Below are 12,970 nucleotides of genomic sequence, written 5' to 3' on the forward strand. Positions count from 1 at the left end.
TCGGCTCATACAGTATGCTACAATGTGAATTTCGACTCATTCAGTGTGCTACAATGTGAATTTCGACTCATTCAGTGTGCAATAATGTGAATTTTGGCTCATTCAGTGTGCTATAATGTGAATTTTTGCTCATTCAGTGTGCTACAATGTGAATTTCGGCTCATTCAGTGTGCTACAATGTGAATTTCTACTCATTCAGTATGCTACAATGTGAATTTTAGCTCATTCAGTGTGCTACAATGTGAATTTTAACTCATTCAGTGTGCTACAATGTGAATTTTGGCTCATTCAGTGTGCTACAATGTGAATTTTGGCTCACTCAGTGTGCTACAATGTGAATTTCATCTCATTCTGTGTGCTACAATGTGAATTTCGGCTCATTCAGTGTGCTACAATGTGAATTTCGGCTCATTCTGTGTGCTACAATGTGAATTTCGGCTCATTCAGTGAGCTACAATGTGAATTTCGGCTCATTCAGTGTGCTACAATGTGAATTTCGGCTCATACAGTGTGCTATAATGTGAATTTTGGCTCATACAGTGTGCTACAAGGTGAATTTCGGCTCATTCAGTGTGCTACAATGTGAATTTCGGCTCATACAGTGTGCTATAATGTGAATTTCGGCTCATTCAGTGTGCTACAATGTGAATTTTGGCTCAGTCAGTGTGCTACAATGTGAATTTCGGCTCATTCAGTGTGCTACAATGTGAATTTCGGCTCATTCAGTGTGCTACAATGTGAATTTCGGCTCATTCAGTGTGCTACAATGTGAATTTCGGCTCAATCAGTGTGCTACAATGTGAATTTTGGCTCATTCAGTGTGCTACAATGTGAATTTCGGCTCAATCAGTGTGCTACAATGTGAATTTCGGATCATTCAGTGTGCTATAATGTGAATTTCGGCTCATTCAGTGTGCTACAATGTGAATCTCGGCACATTCAGTGTGCTATAATATGAATTTCAGCTCATTCAGTGTGCTACAATGTGAATTTCAGCTCATTCAGTGTGCTACAATAAGAGTTTCGGCTCATTCAGTGTGCTACAATGTGAATTTCGGCTCATTCAGTGTGCTACAATGTGAATTTCGACTCATTCAGTGTGCTACAATGTGAATTTCGGCTCAGTCAGTGTGCTACAATGTGAATTTCGGCTCATTCAGTGTGCTACAATGTGAATTTCGACTCATTCAGTGTGCTACAATGTGAGTTTCGGCTCAGTCAGTGTGCTATAATGTGAGTTTCGGCTCATTCAGTGTGCTACAATGTGAGTTTCGGATCATTCAGTGTGCTACAATGTGAATTTCGCCTCATTCAGTGTGCTACAATGTGAATTTCGGCACATTCAGTGTGCTATAATATGAATTTCAGCTCATTCAGTGTGCTACAATGTGAATTTCAGCTCATTCAGTGTGCTACAATGTGAGTTTCGGCTCATTCAGTGTGCTACAATGTGAATTTTGGCTCATTCAGTGTGCTACACTGTGAATTTCGGCTTAGTCAGTGTGCTACAAAGTGAATTTCGGCTCATTCAGTGTGCTACAATGTGAATTTCGGCTCATTCAGTGTGCTACAATGTGAATTTCGGCTCATTCAGTGTGCTACAATGTGAATTTTGACTCATTCAAAGTGCTACAATGTGAATTTCGGCTCATTCAGTGTGTGACAATGTGAATGGCTCACACCGTGTGCTACAATGTGAATTTCGGCTCATTCAATGTGCTACAATGTGAATTTCGGCTCATTCAATGTGCTACAATGTGAATTTCGGCTCATTCAGTGTGCTACAATGTGACTGTCGGCTCATTCAGTGTGCTACAATGTGAATTTTGGCTCATTCAGTGTGCTACAATGTGAATTTTGGCTCATTCAGTGTGCTATAATGTGAATTTTTGCTCATTCAGTGTGCTACAATGTGAATTTTAGCTCATTCAGTGTGCTACAATGTGAATTTTAACTCATTCAGTGTGCTACAATGTGAATTTTGGCTCATTCAGTGTGCTACAATGTGAATTTTGGCTCATTCAGTGTGCTACAATGTGAATTTTGGCTCATTCAGTATGCTATAATGTGAATTTTAACTCATTCAGTGTGCTACAATGTGAATTTTGGCTCATTCAGTGTGCTACAATGTGAATTTTGGCTCACTCAGTGTGCTACAATGTGAATTTCATCTCATTCTGTGTGCTACAATGTGAATTTCGGCTCATTCAGTGTGCTACAATGTGAATTTCGGCTCATTCTGTGTGCTACAATGTGAATTTCGGCTCATTCAGTGTGCTACAATGTGAATTTCGGCTCATTCAGTGTGCTACAATGTGAATTTCGGCTCATACAGTGTGCTATAATGTGAATTTTGGCTCATACAGTGTGCTACAAGGTGAATTTCGGCTCATTCAGTGTGCTACAATGTGAATTTCGGCTCATACAGTGTGCTATAATGTGAATGTCGGCTCATTCAGTGTGCTATAATGTGAATTTTGGCTCAGTCAGTGTGCTACAATGTGAATTTCGGCTCATTCAGTGTGCTACAATGTGAATTTCGGCTCATTCAGTGTGCTACAATGTGAATTTCGGCTCATTCAGTGTGCTACAATGTGAATTTCGGCTCAATCAGTGTGCTACAATGTGAATTTTGGCTCATTCAGTGTGCTACAATGTGAATTTCGGCTCAATCAGTGTGCTACAATGTGAATTTCGGATCATTCAGTGTGCTATAATGTGAATTTCGGCTCATTCAGTGTGCTACAATGTGAATTTCGGCACATTCAGTGTGCTATAATATGAATTTCAGCTCATTCAGTGTGCTACAATGTGAATTTCAGCTCATTCAGTGTGCTACAATGTGAGTTTCGGCTCATTCAGTGTGCTACAATGTGAATTTCGGCTTATTCAGTGTGCTACAATGTGAATTTCGACTCATTCAGTGTGCTACAATGTGAATTTCGGCTCAGTCAGTGTGCTACAATGTGAATTTCGGCTCATTCAGTGTGCTACAATGTGAATTTCGACTCATTCAGTGTGCTATAATGTGAGTTTCGGCTCAGTCAGTGTGCTATAATGTGAGTTTCGGCTCATTCAGTGTGCTACAATGTGAGTTTCGGATCATTCAGTGTGCTACAATGTGAATTTCGCCTCATTCAGTGTGCTACAATGTGAATTTCGGCACATTCGGTGTGCTATAATATGAATTTCAGCTCATTCAGTGTGCTACAATGTGAATTTCAGCTCATTCAGTGTGCTACAATGTGAGTTTCGGCTCATTCAGTGTGCTACAATGTGAATTTCGGCTCATTCAGTGTGCTACAATGTGAATTTCGGCTCATTCAGTGTGCTACAATGTGAATTTCGGCTCATTCAGTGTGCTACAATGTGAATTTTGACTCATTCAATGTGCTACAATGTGAATTTCGGCTCATTCAGTGTGTGACAATGTGAATGGCTCATACCGTGTGCTACAATGTGAATTTCGGCTCATTCAATGTGCTACAATGTGAATTTCGGCTCATTCAATGTGCTACAATGTGAATTTCGGCTCATTCAGTGTGCTACAATGTGACTGTCGGCTCATTCAGTGTGCTATAATATGAATTTCGGCTCATACCGTGTGCTACAATGTGACTGTCGGCTCATTCAGTGTGCTATAATATGAATTTCGGCTCATACCGTGTGCTACAATGTGAATTTCGGCTCATTTAGTGTGCTACAATGTGAATTTCGGCTCATTCAGTGTGCTATAATATGAATTTCGGCTCATACCGTGTGCTACAATGTGAATTTCGGCTCATTCAATGTGCTACAATGTGAATTTCGGCTCATTCAGTGTGCTATAATATGAATTTCGGCTCATACCGTGTGCTACAAAGCGAATTATGGCTCATTCAATGTGCTACAATGTGAATTTCGGCTCATTCAGTGTGCTACAATGTGAATGGCTCATACCGTGTGCTACAATGTGAATTTCGGCTCATTCAATGTGCTACAATGTGAATTTCGGCTCATTCAGTGTGCTATAATATGAATTTCGGCTCATACCGTGTGCTACAATGTGAATTTCGACTCATTCAATATGCTACAATGTGAATTTCGGCTCATTCAGTGTGCTATAATATGAATTTCGGCTCATACCGTGTGCTACAATGTGACTGTCGGCTCATTCAGTGTGCTATAATATGAATTTCGGCTCATACTGTGTGCTACAATGTGAATTTCGGCTCATTCAGTGTGCTACAATGTGAATTTTGGCTCATTCAGTGTGCTACAATGTGAATTTCGGCTCAGTCAGTGTGCTACAATGTGAATTTCGGCTCAGTCAGTGTGCTACAATGTGAATTTCAGCTCATTCAGAGTGCTACAATGTGAATTTCGACTCATTCAGTGTGCTACAATGTGAATTTCGGCTCAGTCAGTGTGCTACAATGTGAGTTTCGGCTCATTCAGTGTGCTACAATGTGAATTTCGGCTCATTCAGTGGGCTACAATGAGAGTTTCGGCTCATTCAGTGTGCTACAATGTGAATTTCGGCTCATTCAGTGTGCTACAATGTGAATTTTAGCTCATTCAGTGTGTTACCATGTGAATTTTCCCTCATTCAGTGTGCTACAATGTGAATTTTGGCTCATTCAGTGTGCTACAATGTGAATTTCAGCTCATTCAGTGTGCTACAATGTGAATTTGGGCTCATTCAGTGTGCTACAATGTGAATTTGGGCTCATTCAGTGTGCTATAATGTGATTTTCGGGTCATTCAGTGTGCTACAAGGTGAATTTTGGCTCATTCAGTGTGCTACAATGTGAATTTCGGCTCATTCTGTGTGCTATAATGTGAATTTTCGGCTCATTCAGTGTGCTACAATGTGAATTTTGGCTCATTCAGTGTGCTATAATGTGAATTTTGGCTCATTCAGTGTGCTACAATGTGAATTTCGGCTCAGTCAGTGTGCTACAATGTGAGTTTCGGCTCATTCAGTGTGCTACAATGTGAATTTTGGCTCATTCAATGTGCTACAATGTGAATTTTGGCTCATTCAGTGTGCTACAATGTGAATTTCGGCTCATTCAGTGTGCTACAATGTGAGTTTCGACTCATTCAGTGTGCTATAATGTGAATTTCTGCTCATACAGTGTGCTACAATGTGAATTTCAGCTCATTCAGTGTGCTACAATGTGAATTTGGGCACATTCAGTGTGCTACAATGTGAATTTCAGCTCATTCAGTGTGCTATAATGTGAATTTGGGCTCATTCAGTCTGCTACAATGTGAATTTCGGCTCATTCAGTGTGCTACAATGTGAATTTTGGCTCATACAGTATGCTACAAGGTGAATTTCGGCTCTTTCAGTGTGCTACAATGTGAATTTCGGCTCATTTAGTGTGCTACAATGTGAATTTCGGCTCAGTCAGTGTGCTACAATGTGAGTTTCGGCTCATTTAGTGTGCTACAATGTGAATTTCGGCTCATTCAGTGTGCTACAATGTGAATTTTGGCTCATTCAGTGTGCTACAATGTGAATTTCGGCTCAGTCAGTGTGCTACAATGTGAATTTCGACTCATTCAGTGTGCTACAATGTGAATTTCGGCTCAGTCAGTGTGCTACAATGTGAATTTCGACTCATTCAGTGTGCTACAATGTGAATTTCGACTCATTCAGTATGCTATAATGTGAATTTTGGCTCATTCAGTGTGCTATAATGTGAATTTCGACTCATTCAGTGGGGTACATTTACTAACATTCGTAATTTCCGAAAATAGGTCAAAGTTCAATCACGAATGACATCGACAGTGTAAAACTGCAACTTTTTGAATTTATTACGATGGATTTACTAAGCTGTCGTATTCGTGTTTTTCTTTTCTTCCGATGTCGATGTCATTCGTTTTTTTTTACCTAATTTTACGGCAGTGATTAGCAAAACACTGCCGTTTTTTTTTACAATCAATCTCGGCCGGATCTGTGTGATCCGTGCTGGGGTTCTTTTTATTTTTTATTTTTAATTAAACAATGTAAAATCCCCAAAAAAAATGCGTGGGGTCCCCCCTCCTAAGCATAACCAGCCTCGGGCTCTTTGAGCCGATCCTGGTTGCAGAAATATGGGGGGGAAAATGACAGGGGTTCCCCCATATTTAAGCAACCAGCATCGGGCTCTGCGCCTGGTCCTGGTCCCAAAAATACGGGGGACAAAAAGAGTAGGGGTCCCCCGTATTTTTAAAACCAGCACCGGGCTCCACTAGCTGGACAGATAATGCCACAGCCGGGGGTCACTTTTATATAGTGCCCTGCGGCCGTGGCATCAAAAATCCAACTAGTCACCCCTTGCCGGGGTACCCTGGGGGAGTGGGAACCCCTTCAATCAAGGGGTCCCCCCCCCCCAGCCACCCAAGGGCCAGGGGTGAAGCCCGAGGCTGTCCCCCCCCATCCAATGGGCTGCGGATGGGAGGGCTGATAGCCTTTGTTGTAAAATAAAAGATATTGTTTTTAGTAGCAGTACTACAAGTCCCAGCAAGCCTCCCCCGCATGCTGGTACTTGGAGAACCACAAGTACCAGCATGCGGCGGAAAAACGGGCCCGCTGGTACCTGTAGTACTACCACTAAAAAAATACCCAAAAAAACACAAGACACACACACCGTGAAAGTATAATTTTATTACATACATACACACATACATACATACTTACCTATGGCCCCACGCAGGTCGGTCCTCTTCTCCAGTAGAATCCAAGGGGTACCTGTTGAATAAATTCTACTCACGAGATCCAGGGGTCCAGGCTCCTCGGCAAATCCAGGGATAATCCACGTACTTGAATAAAACAAAAAAACGGTTGCCCGACCACGAACTGAAAGGTGACCCATGTTTGCACATGGGTCACCTTCCCACGAATGCCAGAAACCCACTTTGCCTTCTGGCTAAGTGGGTTTCTTCAGCCAATCAGGGAGTGCCACGTTGTAGCACTCTCCTGATCAGCTGTGTGCTCCTGTCCTCACTGACAGGCAGCACGCGGCAGTGTTACAATGTAGCGCCTATGCGCTACATTGTAACCAATGATGGGAACTTTCTGCCCTGCGGTTGACCTAAAGTGACGTCACCGCTGAGCAGAAAGTTCCCATCATTGGTTACAATGTAGCGCATAGGCGCTACATTGTAACACTGCCGCGTGCTGCCTGTCAGTGAGGACAGCAGCACACAGCTGATCAGGAGAGTGCTACAACGTGGCACTCCCTGATTGGCTGAAGAAACCCACTTAGCCAGAAGGCAAAGTGGGTTTCTGGCATTCGTGGGAAGGTGACCCATGTGCAAACATGGGTCACCTTTCAGTTCGTGGTCGGGCAACCGTTTTTTTGTTTTATTCAAGTACGTGGATTATCCCTGGATTTGCCGAGGAGCCTGGACCCCTGGATCTCGTGAGTAGAATTTATTCAACAGGTACCCCTTGGATTCTACTGGAGAAGAGGACCGACCTGCGTGGGGCCATAGGTAAGTATGTATGTATGTGTGTATGTATGTAATAAAATTATACTTTCACGGTGTGTGTGTCTTGTGTTTTTTTGGGTATTTTTTTAGTGGTAGTACTACAGGTACCAGCGGGCCCGTTTTTCCGCCGCATGCTGGTACTTGAGGTTCTCCAAGTACCAGCATGCGGGGGAGGCTTGCTGGGACTTGTAGTACTGCTACTAAAAACAATATCTTTTATTTTACAACAAAGGCTATCAGCCCTCCCATCCGCAGCCCATTGGATGGGGGGGGACAGCCTCGGGCTTCACCCCTGGCCCTTGGGTGGCTGGGGGGGGGGGACCCCTTGATTGAAGGGGTTCCCACTCCCCCAGGGTACCCCGGCCAGGGGTGACTAGTTGGATTTTTGATGCCACGGCCGCAGGGCGCTGTATAAAAGTGACCCCCGGCTGTGGCATTATCTGTCCAGCTAGTGGAGCCCGGTGCTGGTTTTAAAAATACGGGGGACCCCTACTCTTTTTGTCCCCCGTATTTTTGGGACCAGGACCAGGCGCAGAGCCCGATGCTGGTTGCTTAAATATGGGGGAACCCCTGTCATTTTTTTCACCATATTTCTGCAACCAGGATCGGCTCAAAGAGCCCGAGGCTGGTTATGCTTAGGAGGGGGGACCCCACGCAATTTTTTTTTTAAAAATAAGCACTTTCCCACCCCTTCCCACTGATATACATGCACGGATCTCATGGATCCGTGCATGCCTATCCAATCACGAATAAAAAAAAAGGTTCTGTTTTTTTTTAGCACTTTTTTACGAGTTGAAATTTTTCACGGCAGTGTTTGTTCTTTTTTGGCTTTGCACTTCTTAGTAAATGACCGAGATTCATACTTAAACAGCCGCGTTTTGACCGATGGTGTATTCATTCGTAATTTTTTACCTGAACTTGCAAAAAATTACGAATGCCCTCATCACTGCCGTGATTAGTGTTTAGTAAATGACCGAGATTAACCGAGATGACACTTTGAAGAAAAAACGGCATCTCGGTCAAAATCGGGAGCTTAGTAAATATACCCCAGTGTGCTACAATGTGAATTTCGACTCATTCAGTATGCTATAATGTGAATTTTGGCTCATTCAGTGTGCTATAATGTGAATTTTGGCTCATTCAGTGTGCTACAATGTGAATTTCGGCTCATTCAGTGTGCTACAATGTGAATTTTGGCTCATTCAGTGTGCTACAATGTGAATTTCGGCTCAGTCAGTGTGCTACAATGTGAATTTCGACTCATTCAGTGTGCTACAATGTGAATTTCGGCTCAGTCAGTGTGCTATAATATGAATTTCAGCTCATTCAGTGTGCTACAATGTGAATTTCGACTCATTCAGTGTGCTATAATGTGAATTTTGGCTCATTCTGTGTGCTATAATGTGAATTTTGGCTCATTCAGTGTGCTACAATGTGAATTTCGGCTCATTCAGTGTGCTACAATGTGAATGTCGACTCATTCAGTGTGCTACAATGTGAATTTTGGATCATTCAGTGTGCAATAATGTGAATTTTGGCTCATACCGTGTGCTACAATGTGAATTTCGGCTCATTCAATGTGCTACAATGTGAATTTCGGCTCATTCAGTGTGCTACAATGTGAATGGCTCATAACGTGTGCTACAATGTGAATTTCGGCTCATTCAATGTGCTACAATGTGAATTTCGGCTCATTCAGTGTGCTACAAGGTGAATCTCGACTCATTCAGTGTGCTACAATGTGAATTTCGGCTCATTCAGTGAGCAATAATGTGAATTTTTGCTCATACCGTGTGCTACAATGTGAATTTCGGCTCATTCAATGTGCTACAATGTGAATTTCCGCTCATTCAGTGTACTATAATATGAATTTCGGCTCATACCGTGTGCTACAATGTGAATTTCGGCTCATTCAATGTGCTACAATGTGAATTTCGGCTCATTCAGTGTGCTATAATGTGAATGGCTCATACCGTGTGCTACAATGTGAATTTCGGCTCATTCAATGTGCTACAATGTGAATTTCGGCTCATTCAGTGTGCTACAAGGTGAATCTCGGCTCATTCAGTGTGCTATAATATGAATTTCGTCTCATTCAGTGTGCAATAATGTGAATTTTGGCTCATACCGTGTGCTACAATGTGAATTTCGGCTCATTCAATGTGCTACAATGTGAATTTCGGCTCATTCAGTGTGCTATAATATGAATTTCGGCTCATACCGTGTGCTACAATGTGAATTTCGGCTCATTCAATGTGCTACAATGTGAATTTCGGCTCATTCAGTGTGTGACAATGTGAGTGGCTCATACCGTGTGCTACAATGTGAATTTCGGCTCATTCAATGTGCTACAATGTGAATTTCGGCTCATTCAATGTGCTACAATGTGAATTTCGGCTCATTCAGTGTGCTACAATGTGACTGTCGGCTCATTCAGTGTGCTATAATATGAATTTCGGCTCATACCGTGTGCTACAATGTGACTGTCGGCTCATTCAGTGTGCTATAATATGAATTTCGGCTCATACCGTGTGCTACAATGTGAATTTCGGCTCATTCAGTGTGCTACAATGTGAATTTCGGCTCATTCAGTGTGCTATAATATGAATTTCGGCTCATACCATGTGCTACAATGTGAATTTCGGCTCATTCAATGTGCTACAATGTGAATTTCGGCTCATTCAGTGTGCTATAATATGAATTTCGGCTCATACCGTGTGCTACAATGCGAATTTCGGCTCATTCAATGTGCTACAATGTGAATTTCGGCTCATTCAGTGTGCTACAATGTGAATTTCGGCTCATTCAGTGTGCTACAATGTGAATTTTGGATCATTCAGTGTGCAATAATGTGAATTTTGGCTCATACCGTGTGCTACAATGTGAATTTCGGCTCATTCATTGTGCTACAATGTGAATTTCGGCTCATTCAGTGTGCTACAATGTGAATGGCTCATAACGTGTGCTACAATGTGAATTTCGGCTCATTCAATGTGCTACAATGTGAATTTCGGCTCATTCAGTGTGCTACAAGGTGAATCTCGACTCATTCAGTGTGCTACAATGTGAATTTCGGCTCATTCAGTGAGCAATAATGTGAATTTTGGCTCATACCGTGTGCTACAATGTGAATTTCGGCTCATTCAATGTGCTACAATGTGAATTTCCGCTCATTCAGTGTACTATAATATGAATTTCGGCTCATACCGTGTGCTACAATGTGAATTTCGGCTCATTCAATGTGCTACAATGTGAATTTCGGCTCATTCAGTGTGCTATAATGTGAATGGCTCATACCGTGTGCTACAATGTGAATTTCGGCTCATTCAATGTGCTACAATGTGAATTTCGGCTCATTCAGTGTGCTACAAGGTGAATCTCGGCTCATTCAGTGTGCTATAATATGAATTTCGTCTCATTCAGTGTGCAATAATGTGAATTTTGGCTCATACCGTGTGCTACAATGTGAATTTCGGCTCATTCAATGTGCTACAATGTGAATTTCGGCTCATTCAGTGTGCTATAATATGAATTTCGGCTCATACCGTGTGCTACAATGTGAATTTCGGCTCATTCAATGTGCTACAATGTGAATTTCGGCTCATTCAGTGTGTGACAATGTGAGTGGCTCATACCGTGTGCTACAATGTGAATTTCGGCTCATTCAATGTGCTACAATGTGAATTTCGGCTCATTCAATGTGCTACAATGTGAATTTCGGCTCATTCAGTGTGCTACAATGTGACTGTCGGCTCATTCAGTGTGCTATAATATGAATTTCGGCTCATACCGTGTGCTACAATGTGACTGTCGGCTCATTCAGTGTGCTATAATATGAATTTCGGCTCATACCGTGTGCTACAATGTGAATTTCGGCTCATTCAGTGTGCTACAATGTGAATTTCGGCTCATTCAGTGTGCTATAATATGAATTTCGGCTCATACCATGTGCTACAATGTGAATTTCGGCTCATTCAATGTGCTACAATGTGAATTTCGGCTCATTCAGTGTGCTATAATATGAATTTCGGCTCATACCGTGTGCTACAATGCGAATTTCGGCTCATTCAATGTGCTACAATGTGAATTTCGGCTCATTCAGTGTGCTACAATGTGAATTTCGGCTCATTCAGTGTGCTACAATGTGAATTTTGGATCATTCAGTGTGCAATAATGTGAATTTTGGCTCATACCGTGTGCTACAATGTGAATTTCGGCTCATTCAATGTGCTACAATGTGAATTTCGGCTCATTCAGTGTGCTACAATGTGAATGGCTCATAACGTGTGCTACAATGTGAATTTCGGCTCATTCAATGTGCTACAATGTGAATTTCGGCTCATTCAGTGTGCTACAAGGTGAATCTCGACTCATTCAGTGTGCTACAATGTGAATTTCGGCTCATTCAGTGAGCAATAATGTGAATTTTGGCTCATACCGTGTGCTACAATGTGAATTTCGGCTCATTCAATGTGCTACAATGTGAATTTCCGCTCATTCAGTGTACTATAATATGAATTTCGGCTCATACCGTGTGCTACAATGTGAATTTCGGCTCATTCAATGTGCTACAATGTGAATTTCGGCTCATTCAGTGTGCTATAATGTGAATGGCTCATACCGTGTGCTACAATGTGAATTTCGGCTCATTCAATGTGCTACAATGTGAATTTCGGCTCATTCAGTGTGCTACAAGGTGAATCTCGGCTCATTCAGTGTGCTATAATATGAATTTCGTCTCATTCAGTGTGCAATAATGTGAATTTTGGCTCATACCGTGTGCTACAATGTGAATTTCGGCTCATTCAATGTGCTACAATGTGAATTTCGGCTCATTCAGTGTGCTATAATATGAATTTCGGCTCATACCGTGTGCTACAATGTGAATTTCGGCTCATTCAATGTGCTACAATGTGAATTTCGGCTCATTCAGTGTGTGACAATGTGAGTGGCTCATACCGTGTGCTACAATGTGAATTTCGGCTCATTCAATGTGCTACAATGTGAATTTCGGCTCATTCAATGTGCTACAATGTGAATTTCGGCTCATTCAGTGTGCTACAATGTGACTGTCGGCTCATTCCGTGTGCTATAATATGAATTTCGGCTCATACCGTGTGCTACAATGTGACTGTCGGCTCATTCAGTGTGCTATAATATGAATTTCGGCTCATACCGTGTGCTACAATGTGAATTTCGGCTCATTCAGTGTGCTACAATGTGAATTTCGGCTCATTCAGTGTGCTATAATATGAATTTCGGCTCATACCATGTGCTACAATGTGAATTTCGGCTCATTCAATGTGCTACAATGTGAATTTCGGCTCATTCAGTGTGCTATAATATGAATTTCGGCTCATACCGTGTGCTACAATGCGAATTTCGGCTCATTCAATGTGCTACAATGTGAATTTCGGCTCATTCAGTGTGCTACAATGTGAATGGCTCATACCGTGTGCTACAATGTGAATTTCGGCTCATTCAATGTGCTACAATGTGAATTTCG

Source organism: Pseudophryne corroboree, chromosome 11 (genome assembly GCF_028390025.1).
Source record: "Pseudophryne corroboree isolate aPseCor3 chromosome 11, aPseCor3.hap2, whole genome shotgun sequence".
NCBI lineage: Eukaryota > Metazoa > Chordata > Amphibia > Anura > Myobatrachidae > Pseudophryne > Pseudophryne corroboree.